We start from the raw sequence: 14,786 nt of genomic DNA, 5'->3' as shown, positions 1-14,786 counted from the left end.
TCTCAAGATCCTCTATCAGGGGCCTTAGGATAGGGTTTGTATGTGAGAATGAAGCTCTGAAGGACCTCTAGGAAAGATGCCACCAAGGGGTGGCCCAGTTAGGAAGTCACGAGACCTTGGGCAAAGCTCAGAGGCCAGGAGACATGGATTCACTCCTTTTCAGAATCATGCTGAGATTTCAGCATGAGGGGGTGGAATCCAATATAGATTCTTGGAAAAGTGCCAGCGGCCTCACAGATGGGAGCAGCATCGCTGGGCCTCAGAGTTAAATAAAGAGTCTCTGAATAACATATTTGTCTAAATCAGTTGAAGTTTTCCCCAAAATGCCAATTAAGAAATTCAGTTCCAGAAGATTAAAACAAAACAAACAAACCAGCCAAATGCTTTGGACATAAAATGTCTCCGCTCCTTTTAAAGAAATCAGATCATCGGCAGACTCTCAGTTTACCGTGTGACGGGAACCATCTTTGACTGGTGTAAGGCGCACACTTGACCAACGGGCAGCCAAAGAGTATCTGTGACATATGAACTGTTGGAAACAATGAATGGAGCCAATCAGATTCCTGTCTTTCAAAAACTGGAATAGGAAACAAAAAGGAATGGGCCCATAGCGACGGGAGTACAAACGGACTGCGTTGTGATGTTACGAAACACGCTTTTGTTCTCCAGCCTTGCTTCCTGGTATACAACTCCTAGGATCCTGCAATCTTCAAAGTGATGCCTTTTGTATGTTAGGGAGATAACTGATAGGCCAGCAGCTTCTAGCAAGCTTCAAGATGGGGATTAGACGTGGATCATAACCAAGACAGGACTGGTGCTTTAGGATGTTCAACTCCCAGGCCCCATTCCCCAAGCTTGGTGGGTGAGGGGTGGGGAGGGCTGACAGTTAGGTTGATCACCAATGGCCAAGCTATATAATAAAGCCTCCCTTAGAACCCCAACCAAAAAGGACGAGACAGCCCAACGTGCGGAGATTCCCAAAGGCTGGTTACCAAGAGAAGGCTAGAGGCCCGGTGCTCCTCCTAGCTACCTTGTCCTGTGCATCTCCATATTTGCATCCTCCCTGGTACCTTTTACAATTCAAACAGTGCATGTCAGTGCTTCTCTGGGTTCTATAAGCCGCTACAGCACATCGATCAAGTCCGATGCTGACTTACAGCCATCAAAAGCACAGTCCTAACAACGTACGAGTTTAAAACTGGCGTCTAAACTGGGGGACCGTTTCGTGGGACTGAGCTTTAGCCTGGGATCTGATGGCATGTTCCAGTAGACAGTGTCAGGATTGACCTGGTGCCTGCCTTGGTTCTGATTGCTTCGCTTGGTTATGAAGCAACACCCCACACCCTTGCACATTTGATTAGAGCAGAAGTGTTGTGGAAATATAATAGGAGAAATAGTTTCGTTTGTCCTGTATCCTTAAAGGTACACAGCTGGGGACAAGACAAGTGAAACCTGTGCAAAGCCATAATCCAGGAAGTTTAGAAACCTCTAACAGGCAGCCTCAACCATGTAGTAGAGAGAGGAAATAGAACAGAAGCAGCAGGGGAAACAAGAAACCATGAGAAAGAGATGGGTAGTGAGTCCTGCATTTGACCAGTTCCTTAAGCTCTGGAACTGTATCAGTTCCTAAGGCAAAAGCCCCTGTCTCCATCAAAATTACATCAGTGGCCTCCCTAACCCCACTGCAACTGTGGAGAAGCACTGAGATACTTTAGTGCTAGGAAAATACAATGTAACTACTTTGAAAATATTCTATAAGATTGCAGAACTCACAAACCTTCTAGCACCAAAGGTCACCTTTTTAGTAACTCAGAGTGACACTACCTTAAAGGACAAACTAACACTTTCTTGAGGTTCAGAGAGCAGGAAGCCTCTTATTATTTCACCTCTGAGGACAGACACCATTTCTGCCACTGAGCAGAAATGCCTCTACCTGCTCACAGGACTCCAGCCACATAGTGGAATCAGATGGACTCCCGCTCAGTGTCCATGGACACTTGGAGATATTTCCAACAAGCCCTGGTTGGTGGAATTCCAAAAAAGCTAGAAAGAGCCATCCTTGACAATGAGGCATCAGGTCCCCAGAGCCCTGTGATTGATGTGTGCCTTTTATCCCTATGGTCCCAAGCAAATAATTCAATATCCCCGAGAATCAGTTTGTCTTTCGAGATGGTTGTGATTTAAGTGTGTGTGTGTGTGTGTGTGTGTGTGTGTGTGTGTGTGTGTGTGTGTGTGTGTGTTGGAAGCTTGGTTCACAGTGCAATGGAGAACCTACTTTACAAAAAGGAGGGTCTAGGGAAGGTCCTCAGGTAACTGCTGGCGTGTCATCAGGGGTAATTATTGTAGATTTCCTGAGACCCCAAGTTAGTTCTAGAAAAAACAAGCTGTTCCTATGTCCTTCTTGCTCTCTGTTCTCACTATGTGGTTCCTCTCACCTCTTCTCCCATTCTTATGAAACCATCTACTATGAGGAGATCACTTGGGGGTTCCCTCACCAAAGTTAGCTGTTTGGACTTTCAGCCTTTGAAATTCTGAGCTAAAGAAACCTCATTTCTTTATAAAGTATTCCGCTTGGGGTGTTTTATTATAGAGAATTTGACTAGTACAGAGATGGACAATCACTAAAGTCACTTCTGGGAAAAACAAACAAGCAAACTTCTAAGAAAAGTTCTTCCAATTAGACTAGAGTGGTTCAGAGTCAGGGATCTTGGGTCTGAGCCCAGCCACTCCAGCACTGCAGCTCACTGGCCTATGGGAGTAACTTATGAAACAAGGAGTTGTATTTACTCTTGTCACAAGAACATTCCCATTACACATTTTGTGATCTTTAAGACCTCTGTACACCGCTCAGTCTATGAGTTTAATGGCTCTTTACATCTTTCCTTAATATTCTGTATACATATGGAAATGTCACAATAACACATTTTTAATTTACAAGAAACTAGTATGCACTGATTAAAAAAAAAAAAAAAACGCTTTGCCGCCAAAGCCATCTCGAGTGGTGTTCCTTTCTCTTTGAGGGAGGAGCCATTGGTGTACTGATCTGATCTTTCCTTCATACCCACTCTTTCCCTCACAACCCTTCCCAGGTTTCTCCCTTCAGGAAGATAGAATGGCTTTTCCTTTGATAAATGTGAATACAATTAACGTATGTGCAGAGGTAAGATCCTTCTTTATTGCAGGCAGATTTGCTTGTAGAAAGTGAGATTTTTCTCCAGTCCCAAAGTCAGGCTTCCCTTATGGTCAGTGTCTTCTCCTCCCTCACCTGCCATAGGTCAAAGCCTTGTACTGTGAGCCATCTTTATCAGAGATGGCAAAGGCTATTTTGACTTCCCAGCTGCTCTCGTCTTGTCAGACAACCTTTGGTTGTTCACCGAAGCTAACTTCCCTTCTCTCAGCACTAGGGATTATCCATCCTGGTTGGTCTGGGATGGAGGGCTTTGCTGGAATAAAGATGGTGTTACATGAGGACAGACTCACATGGACCAGCATGGGTGGTCACTCTCATGAGCATGGAGGAAGAGAACATATCTCGGTTTCCCTTGTAGATGGGTGAAACCAGATGTTCCAGGTCTATCCAATGGGGTGTAGTTGGGAGTAAGGTCCTGTTACATCCCCCTTCATCCTCCCTGCCCACTTTCTCCTCACATACTTGAAGATTGAAATCTCTAAGATGGTAGAGCCATTTATTAACCCAAGTCCCTGTATCCTCTGAGGAGGAAAGCCTCCCTCCCAACCTATCTCAGTTATGAGAGGATTGGCTGGATCGTGAGTTGCATTAAGCCCATCAGTCAGGCAGGTGTGGACAGAATCCAAGCTCCCCGACACATGAGGTGGGTCTTGGTGGAACACTCAGTGAGCAGCTCTGAACCTCCGTTGTTTGAGATGTTGAATTGCCACATGGTCAACCAGGATGCCGTAAGGATGAGATAAAAATATGCAGGTAGAGTTGAGCAGAGAGCCTGCCACTGGCAAGCACCCAATAAATGCCAGCGGGCACTTACTAATGTACAGGAGTGAACTACTGTACCCCCTGTGCTGCCTTTCCCTCAGATTTAGCTGTTTGAAGGCTGAGGCATGTCCTACACTTCCTAAGGCTTTGTAGAAGCCCAGTGGCACATGCCATCTCATCAGGGTAGTACAGCAGGGTTCGTAATCCACCTCTGTCTTCACTGGCCTTCCATTTTGTCTGCAACAGTCAAGAGTTTTTCTCTTTCAAAACTAGAACTGTTTGGTCAGGGTAAAATATGTCTAGTAGTAGTTTTTGGTTGAGTTTTTGTATTTAAACCCAAAGCCCCTATAAAACAGTTACAGCTCTGGTTCTAACTAAATTTTTTACAAACATATAAAAATCCTTGTTATTAAAAACAAAAATATAAGCTCTGGTGATTTATATAAAGGGAAGGGTATAGTTATACAAAGAGTTTAAGAGAAGATTAAAGTGTTTACCTTATTATTTCTGGGTGATCCTGGAATTCTGTCTCAAAGTAGTGAGGGCAACATGAAGCTTTCGCAGTGTGATTTAGGAGAAAGGAGTGAGCTTTCTATATCCTGTCCTAAAACTATATCTGCATCTTTCCCTATCACAAAATTTGGCCACATACCCCTCAAAATGGTGGGCAGTTCACTGCACCCTTCTTTTCTCAAGATCCAGTGCTCTCTGTATGTTAGTTGAACAAAGTACTATTTATATTGAAAGCTAGCTTGAGATAACTTGCCCTGGGGATAGGGTACACTTTCTAAGCTGGAAGAACTTGAGTTGGGTACAGCCCTAAACCTGCCTCCACAAGAAGCATTCAGATGCTGGGGTAGGCAGGCAGTAGACCACTGTGGGGATGATAAGTATGAAGAAAGAGAAGAGAGAGAGGCTGTGGAGAACAGAGAGAGCATCTCCTGTAGGGTGGGGAGGAGGCGTCTCTAAGGAGAACTTAGGGGAGCAGAAGAAGTGAGTCCAGCGAAAAGTTCTAGAAATTAAGTCTCATGCAGGGGGTGGAGAGAGAGAGCGTGCATGGCAAAGTGCCAAGGCAGAGTGAGCCATGTATGGTCTCCAAAGTATAGCTGGGACGTAGCCCCTGAAGTATAGGGACAGTGCCAAGGTCAGGGTGTGAGTGTTAGGGGGCAGAGGAGGTGGTCCACAGTGGGAAGATAACAGGCTCAGTGGAGAGTTTAGGATTGGGCCTGATTTACATTCTTAAATTTATGTGGAGAACGGGGATATGGTGGGGCCAAATGAATGCAGGAGACAATCAGGAAACATTGTAGCAGGCCAGAGAAGGAAAGACCCGGGTGGCGTCACAGAGCTGGCCTCAGCAGAGCTCTCAGAAGGAAAGGTGGGCTAAACCTAGAGATACATAAATAAAAATGTCTTGTAGTTAGACCATCATTTTCTAAATAGAAGCAGGCGTCTTCAGATCCATGCTGTTTCCAGGAAACACATTTTTGTAGGATAAATAATGGCTCTCTCTCTCCCAGGGGTGTGAAGATGGCTCACTGACTCACCACATCTGGGCAGAAGAGAATGCCTACCCTAACCCTACACATAGGAACTTTGAGCCATTGTCCCATCAGGAAAATTAGCAGAGTCTCAGTCACATGGCAACAGGCTTGTTTGTGGGTAGCTGTCTTCAAGTGGGCTGCACAGCAGCAGGAAGTAGAAGGAAATTAACACTCTCAGGGTTTTCTTACTAACTTCCTCCTTGGGCATTGGAGGCAGGGGAAAGGTTCTCTCATAGAGATGTATCAGGTTGTGTGGGGAGGGTGCAGTGAAGGAAGCTTACATGGGTGTGCCATTAGTGTTTTAAAGCAGTGGCTGCTGAAGTGGACCACGTAACAACATAGCTTGTTACAAACAAAGCCAAATGATAAAAGTCTCTTAGAGAAAATACTTAGGGAAATGGCTTTATTTGGTGACATAATTACAAAACCTCACCACAGTAGGCCCTTTGTGGTGTATTGAAAATTCTTGGCAGCAAACTTAACAGGGTTGAAATGACTTTAAAATCAATCTACAGTAGCTAGTGTCTCTGAAGCAGAACTTGAGTCTGTTCTTTAGATGGTGAGTTAATTATATTGAATCCAATAAGGGAAAAGAAATCTCAAAATATTTCTCAAAAGAAGTCTTTTCTTCTCAATTTTTTTTAACTTTTTATTTTATTTATTTAGATTTATTTTACCATTATTTTGTGTGAGAGAGTGTTTTGCATCATATGCATGCCTGGTACCCATGGAGGTATTAAACTTTCATGTGGTTACTGGGAATTGAACCTGAGTCCTTTGAAAGAACAATAAGTACTCTTAACCACCGGGCCACCTTTCCAGACCCTCTTCTCAAATTCTACTTGTACTGTGACTCAAGTCCCTGGAATCTGTGACTTGCTAGCATTTGGGACTAGATGCTAATTATGGTTATGGGATTAAGAAGTTTGAAGTGGGAAAAAGCTAGAGAGAGAAAGGTTTGTTTTTGAAGGCAGAATATAAAGCTGAGGCTATTTTGCACTTTTTTTTTTTAAAAAAGGACAAGATAGTTCTGTCCATCTGTCTGTCCATCAATCTATCTGCCTATTTGTCAGCTTGCTTGCTTGCTTTCTTTCTTTCTTTCTTTCTTTCTTTCTTTCTTTCTTTCTTTCTTTCTTTCTTTCATCTATCTATCTGATTTAAGGATATATTTTCAAAGGAGACTAAAATAATGACTACTAGGTAAGAAAACTTACTTAGTTAAAACTTATTAATAAATCACTACCCCAGGATATAGAAGATGCTTTCCAAAAGGTAATCAAATGGATGTTGTAGCAAAGTTGTTGAATAAATGCTGATTTAAGACATTCAAACAATTTAGAAGTATACAAAAAATTAATTCCTTCCTTATTTGTCCAGCCTTGTTTCCCACCCAAGGTAAATGCTTCTGTGTGCCACTTAAATTATTCCAGATTCTTTTCCACCAACAGTCAAGTAGCATTTAATTTTAAAACTGTAGATTACTGTGGCCATATTGTTCTACAAATGGCTTTATTGCATGACCACTGTTCTGTATCAGTAATTAAGAAGCTACTTCATGCTTTTTAATGAAATCATTATAGCTTTGGGCTTATTTACTTTATTGTTTATGATCCTTGTTGGCAAACACAAAAAAGGTTACTTTCAAATACACACAGTGTCTATGCAACAGAATTGGTATTGTAGGTTATTGTCTGAGTCCTTTAAAAAGAATGACAAACACTGTGTTTGTAGAAAAAAGAAGCCTGAAGCATGAAGAAGTCACCGGGCTTACAGGAGTCTGTCTGCTTCTCAGTCTGCTGTCTTCCCTTGTGACCCAGTGAGTGTTGTGGTCCCCTGGGGAAGGAAAGGACATTGAAAGGAGGAAGAAGCTTGCTGTGGAGAAAATAATGGAAGGAAAAGAGGCAGGAAAATGGCAACCCACAGGGGAAGAGGCAAGAATGAGGGAGTGGAACATTCTACAGGCGGCACCTCTCTCCCATTGGAGGAAGCGGCAGGGCCATGGGGCACTCAGGGTTCCAAGGAACGCATGGGTTCATGGAGCTTGTCTTTTTCTTTTTTCCCTCAAGAGTACTTTGTTGCCAAAATAAAATTTAAAGGCCAAACCAGAAAGTTTCTAAGTAGGAAGGACATTGCAAATGGTGACTAAGTCCTGGTAACAGACTCAGTGACAAGACTCAGATCAGAATAAAAAGGTCGTGTTGTAAAGGAGTGGGTTGGGCTGGTTTTCCACAGTCAGACTTTGAGGCCCCAAGTGCATTCATTCTACTTCCAAATCTTAGGCAGGTGTCTTCGGCTGGGAGAATCTAATTTGCCTCTGGAATCCCATATGAAAAGAATCTGAAAATAATTGTTTTCAGTTTTTTAGTAAAGGAGAGACTGGAATTGATACTTAGGACAAATTCATCATAGCTGTGTACCGCACAGAGCCCAGGGAAAGCCTGCTTAGAAAAGACAATTGTGTAAACAGGCTGATAAGAAGGTGTAGTTTCAATCCAAGTGTTGAAATCCAAGCAGGAAGATACGATTCATTTGCCACTACTGGTGTTTTGTTGTTGTTTGGTTTGTTTTTTTGTTGCTACTTTTGTTTTGTTTGTTTGGGTTTCGTTTTGAGTGTTTGTTTGTTTGTTTTTCATCTACTCCAGCTTTTTTTTCTAGGTGGATAATTCTCATTACCAAAATAGCCCAGTTCTAAGCAGGCCATGTCTGGATGGCACTAGGGCAGCTGACAAACATTCCTGACCTGCTACCAACATGAAACCAGAGTCAGCTAATGCCCTCTTGCTGGGAAGAAGCCCATTCTGCAAGGTAAATAAGAGGACCCAGACTTTGGTGACAAAGGTTGACCCCAATAAAATTAAAATATGTGATCTCTTCTTAGCACTTAGCTCTTAATCTTTTAATTGAATGAGCAAAGTGAAGCCATTCTTTTGAGTTTAAGAGTTAGCATTTCAAACAGATCTGCCCGCAAAATATTAGAGCCTGAAGACATTGCCTAACGCTGTCAGATTAAAGCTGGGCCCTGAAGGATGACAATGTAGACTTCAAAGTCTATTCATAGCTTCAGTTGCTCCGTTGTTAAGTGAGGGTAAAAGATATCAGGCACAAAGCAGTGACAGAGTTTTAACACCAACCTCCATGGCTGCTCACAAATGAATAAATGCATTGCAAACTAAGGTCAGCTCACAGGTTCAAGCGTCAATTAATAAGACAGATGCTCTGCAGAGGTGAGACTTCAAATTTCCTGAACATGTGTATATATGCACATGTGCCAGTGTATATATGTGCATGTACCTGTGTCTATGTGTATATATGCCTGTGTGTATATGCATATGAAACTGTGTATGTGCATATATGCCTATGTGTATATGCATATGTATCTTGTGTATATGTACATGCGCATGTGTCTGTGTATATATGCATATGTATCTGTGTATATATGCACATGTGCCTGTATGTATATGCATATGTGCCTGTGTGTATATGCATATGTATTTTGTGTATATGCACACATGCATATGTGTCTGTGTGTATATGTACATATGTGTGCCTGAGAATGCCAGACAAGGGTGTTAGATTCCTTAAAGATATGAGTTACAGGCGGTTGTGACTGATCAGATATGAGTGCTGAGAGCTCAATTCAGGCCCTCTATAAGAGCAGCAAACACTATTAACCACTGAACATCTCTCTAGCACTTCAGTTTTTTTTACTTTATTTTTTAAGACAGGGTCTTACTACATAGCCCTGGCTACCCTGGAACTCCCTATGGTGACTAGGCCAGCCTTGAACTCACAAAATGAGCCTCTGCCTTCCCAGGTCTAGGATTAAAGGTGTGTAACACCAAGTCCAGCCACCTCAATTACTTCCAATAAATAGCAGGGTTATACAACGGGCAGCACATTGTCATTACCTCTAAAAATTACCTCCCCTCTTTGATAGTAAATTTCCATTTGACCCTTAGCTCCAGACAGTCCCTAATCTAGTATCTGTCTCCACACATGTAAATAGAGTTGAATGCACAGCGGCCTCCTTTGTGACCTGGCTTCTTTCAGTCAGCGTCATGGGCGACGATTAGTGAAACCACAGTGAGCACTGCACACAAGTCTTTGTACAGCAGCTTAACGTTGCTCCTCCGAGGCCCTCACTTCAGAAGGGCCTGTGTGTCAGTCTGTTTTTAAACTATCAGTCTATGTCCCAAGCACCTTACCATTTCGTCCCCACCAATGAGGTCTGAAAGTGGTCATTTTTCCAAGTCCAGTTCAACACTTGTTACCCCCTTTCTTTTTGGTTTTAGCTTTGCCAGTGGGACTGAAAAAACGTAACTAGTGAGGCTGGAGAGATGCCTCAGTGGTTAGGAGACTAACCTGTTGCTCTTGCAGAGGACCAGGTTCAGTTCCTGGCAACCACAAGGTGGTTCACAAGCATCCATAACTCCAGTTCTAGGGGATCAGACATCCTCTTCTGACCTTCACAGTCACCAGGCTTGCAGGTGCTGCACAAATCTACAAGCAGGCAAAACCCTCAGGCACTCCAAAAATAAAGTAAATGTTTTTAAAGAGACAGTCATGTCTTTAACTTGAATGTTCTCAATGTATATGTTCTTTGATTATTTGAAATTCCTATATCTTATTTAGTGAAATGTTTCTTTAGATCGGTTGACCACTTTTTGATTAGATTATTTTTCTTATTGTTGAGCTTTGAGTTCTTCATATGGTATGGAAGCCAGCCCCTTATTAGGTATATACTTTTCTTCCAGTGTATAAATGTTCTTTTTTTTTTTTTTTTTTTTTTTTTAAGGAGGATCTCTTAAAATTCAAAAGCTTTTTAAAATGATTACTCCTTTTGGATTGTGCTCTTGCTATGGTCAGTTCCCTTCTGGTTCTCCCATGAGCAATGGCACGAAAGCACTCACTCTCCCGTCTTCTCTGCTTTGTCACCAAAGCGGCTCCAAAAGATTTTGCCAAAGGAAAATAGTGACAAGCATTTCATATGGTCACAGTAAAAGAATTCACTTTGGATAGAGGATTGGGGGAGCTAAGACACAGCACAGAATTTATTATGAGAGGAACGTTGCACCAAACATAAACTAGAATGGATCGCAACAAGAAGATGAGAGCATAGGAAAGAAGGGTGTGGCTAACATTGAGCATCGTTGGTTTCTTTCTGGGGATAATGGAAAAACACCAGAAGCCTTTTGAAAGGTCTTGAGTGCAAGATGGCTAATGGGAATGCAATCTCCTCACCTTGGCTCTCTCATTCCCCCTTCCTCCCAAAATGGTGTGGCATGAGAGAGTGGTTCATAAATTATATTTAAAAAAGGAGGGAAGTGTGATACTTCTTGGTATTATATACAGAAAATAGTGATGTAAGGAAACACCTCGGGTGAGTAACGGCGAAGAATGAGGTTTATTTGGCTGCACATGGTTCCGGAAGTGCAAGGTGTAGAGGTGACATTGGGTGGTGGCTTCTTGTTTCCAGTACCCCAAGGCAGTGCAACGCCACAAGATTATGCTTTTCCTTTTGCTTATAAAGCGGCCAGGATTCTATCTCCACTTGACGAATGCACTTCATCACAGTCTTTACCCAGAAGCTCTGCTCCCAAACTTCACAGTCAGGTTGAAGTTCTCACCTTCTTAACCCTTCTCAATAGGGATCAGAGGTCTGCACACCATTGTTGGGTAACACTGAAAACATACCTGTGGTATACAGATGAGAAATATCTCCCATATCATCTATCCGGATACTTCGCTCTTAGTTGCTGGTGCTAGTTGGGATGGTTATGGAGCCTTTAGAAGATGGAGCCTTGATGGAATAAGATTATCACTGTTAGCCTGGCTCCACTTCCTGTTCTCTCTCATCTTGTGTGTGGATGGAAGTGTGGTCAGCCAGCTTTCTGCTCCTGGAGCCATGCTTTCCCTGTCATTACAGGCTCTCTCCCTCTGGAACTATAGGCCAAAATAAGAACCTATAGTTTCTCTCAGCTGACTGCTGAGAGAAATGTGAACTGTAGAGTCCTGGTCTGTTCAGAGGGGAAACCCTCTGTGCAGGCTAGTCTTATGTCAACTTGACACACAAACTAGAGCTGTATGCAAGGAGGGAACACCACTTGATAAAATGCTTCCATAAGATCCAATTGTGAGGCATTTTCTCAGTTAGTGATTGATGGGGGAGGGCACAGCCCATTGTGGGTGGAGCCATCCCTGGGCTGGTGGCCCTGGGTTCTATAAGAAAGCAGGCCGAACAAGCCAGGGGAAGCAAGCAAGTAAGCAGCATCCTCTGCATTACCTCCTGCCTCCAGGATCCTTGCCTGACTCCCTTCAGTGATGAACAGTGCTGTGGAAGTGTTAAACCGAATGACCGTTCCTCCTGCAACTTGCTATTTGGTCATATTATTTCATCGCAACAATAGAAACCCTAACTAAGGTTAACCCTTTATTAGAAACAGAGCTACAGGATACTTGTAATAATTTGACAAAAAAAAATATGGCTGTATTTTGTCACCTCTAGAGAATTTGTGTGAGGCTGAATTTAAAAGCATTGGACTAATTTCTTTGTCAGAGGAAATTTCAAAATGGCACAACACTGAGTCTGTGGGGTGGTACTTACTGAGAGCTCTTATTCAATTTATATGAAGAAGAACAACACGTGGGCAGGAAAAATGTGCCATTTGGGAGCTTGGGGTTGCAGGTGTCCCAAGAGCAAGACATTACCAAGGTAGGCCTCGAACTTGTGAACAGAGAGCCCACTTAGAAAGCAGCAGCCTAAGGGATGTCTTTCACCAGCGTCAGCTTACAGATGTTAGTGCCAGTGCCCTGGTGTGATCTGGGAGATCGGCTCTATCCCAACCTGGCATCCAAACATGGATTCTACCATTCTACCGTCCTAGCTCTGGAGACATGAAAGATACAGGGTTGAGGGGGCCATGGACTCTCTCCCCACTGTAGCAGAGAACCACTGAGACCAGGCAACACACAGCAAGGAGGCCTCAAAAGGCCACAGAATGAGGCTGTGAAGGTGAAGCCTGGATTGCGGCAGAGGGCTCAAGATGTTAGGGACAGCAGAGTCAAGTCGAGCGGAGCTGCAAAGAGTCCAAGAGAGATACGATTACTGTGGGCAGCCAAGCTGGAGGGGCGGGGCCATCTGAGACCCGCGAAACTGAGCTCACTCAGCTACTGGCGATGGACCTACAAATGTGGGGCCACCAATCTGAGTTTATTCCCGACTACCTTACAAATATATGAGACTCAGACTTTGGTTATTTTACTTGGCTTTGGCAATTACTGGGGGCATCACCCCAATCTACTTTCCTAACTGCTGGCCTGGCTATCTCCCTAGTGATGTGCCCAAGTACTTGCTGTTTCTCCGGGCCATGAGTTCATGGTCCATCTCCCCTCGTGGCGGCTTCCTCCTCTCCTCTTGTTCTTCCTCCTCCTCTCGAGGTCTCGTCTCCCAACCACGTGACTCAAAACACGCCTTCCTCTAATCCCTCCAGTAATTGGCTGTAGCCAATTTTATTTAACTGATAGTTTTAAATTAAGGAACAAAGTCTGCACAACAAAAGCTGGTAAGTGTGAGAATTCACTCGCAGGCTTAGACCCTTGGGTACAGAATTCAGCAGTATCATACATAGTGACAGACCAAACCTCAACATACATAATTTAGAAATTGCCCAGCTGTGTTTCCAGCTTAATCCAATATCTCTTTACTATGCCCTTATGACTCTTCTTCTTAAAATGTGAATGTGCAGTCCATGCTATTGTATGTTGAAAACTACACACACACACACACACACACACACACACACAGAGTCTTTATACATACATACATACATACATACATACATACATACATACATGTATATTAAAAACAGGGTGCCAGACCTGCCTTGAGTCTCAGAAGAAACTTTGGACTTTTGAACAATTAAAGCTTATGGGCTCTTTGAGTTCAGACTAAATGTATTTTGCATCATAAAAATCTCAGGGAGCCAACAGAGAGCAAGGACAGAATGTGGTTTGAATGAGAAATGTCCCCTCCAGGCTTGCGTGTTTGAAAATGCCACACCAGGTTAGCAGAGCTGTTTGGAAAAGCTGTGGGAACTTTAGGTGGGAGAGCTTGTTGGAGGAAGTCTGTCACTAGGGGTCGGCTTTGAGACGTTGACAGCTTGTTGCTCCCACTTCCTGTTAGCTCTTTTTCTGTTTCCTATGGAAGGATAGAAATGTGACCCACCAGTCCTGTCACCAAACTTTCCCTGTCTGTTGCTATTTTTCTCCCACCATGATGGGCCCTATCGATCCCTCCGGAACCACAAACCAAAAATGAACCCTTTTTTTCCCTTCGCTGTTTTTGATCATAGTATGTTATTACAGCAGAATGTGTAGAATTGGCATATTTTCTGACTCTATCCCCAGCTAGCTAAATTATCTCAGGATACCTGAGCTCAGAATCTTGCTTCTTTCCCTTTAAAATAAAGCAGTAATTGCACTTTGGACCAGACTGGGAATAGGAGCAGAGATACGCTTCAGAATGTACCGCTACACATCAAGAACCCAGCAGACCCACCACACAGATTCAGAAAAATTTTGTGCCAGAGCGTCTTCAGGTGGAGTTACCATGTGCTGGTTTCAGAAGCCTGGAGAGGAAATCGATGACCTAGGAAAAAATTGCGTTGCTACTATCTACCAGCTTGGAGGACCCTGGCACCACGTTGACTTAGGGAGTGCCATCTAGGGGGCGCACTGGGGGAGGAAGAGTGTTTTTGTTCCTATCTTAAATTTAGCTAGATTAATTGAGAGATGAATGATACTGGGAGGCAAGGTAGAAGTGTTTAGTTTAAATTTGGGGATTATAATAAAGAAAGAAAAACCAGGAAGATTTATATTAGGCAAATGAAGGCACTGGCAGGACCACCTGAGACTCTGCCTTGTTTCTAATTTCATCACAAGGGGGATTTCATTGTACAACTCTACCCACCAGGAGAGCGTCTAAAAAAGACAGGGGTGGCTAATGAAATATAACGTTGTCCTTTCGAAGTTGCCCAAGTCACACTTAGGAGACACAGCATTTTGAGCGATGTAAGATGACAGGAATAAAGACCTCCCACCTGAAGACACTACCAGTACTTATGAACTCCTGCTACGTTGTTGTTGTTGTTTGGATTTTTTGAGACAGAGCCTCTCTTTGTAATCCTAGCTCTGGAATTTACTGTGTAACTCCTGACTCCTGAGTACTGGGACTAAAGGTATGTATGCCATCACACCCAGCTTACATTAAAACATATTAAAGATACGATGAT

Source organism: Arvicanthis niloticus, chromosome 29 (genome assembly GCF_011762505.2).
Source record: "Arvicanthis niloticus isolate mArvNil1 chromosome 29, mArvNil1.pat.X, whole genome shotgun sequence".
Taxonomy (NCBI): Eukaryota; Metazoa; Chordata; class Mammalia; order Rodentia; family Muridae; genus Arvicanthis; species Arvicanthis niloticus.
Note: the sequence above shows the minus strand (reverse complement) of the source record.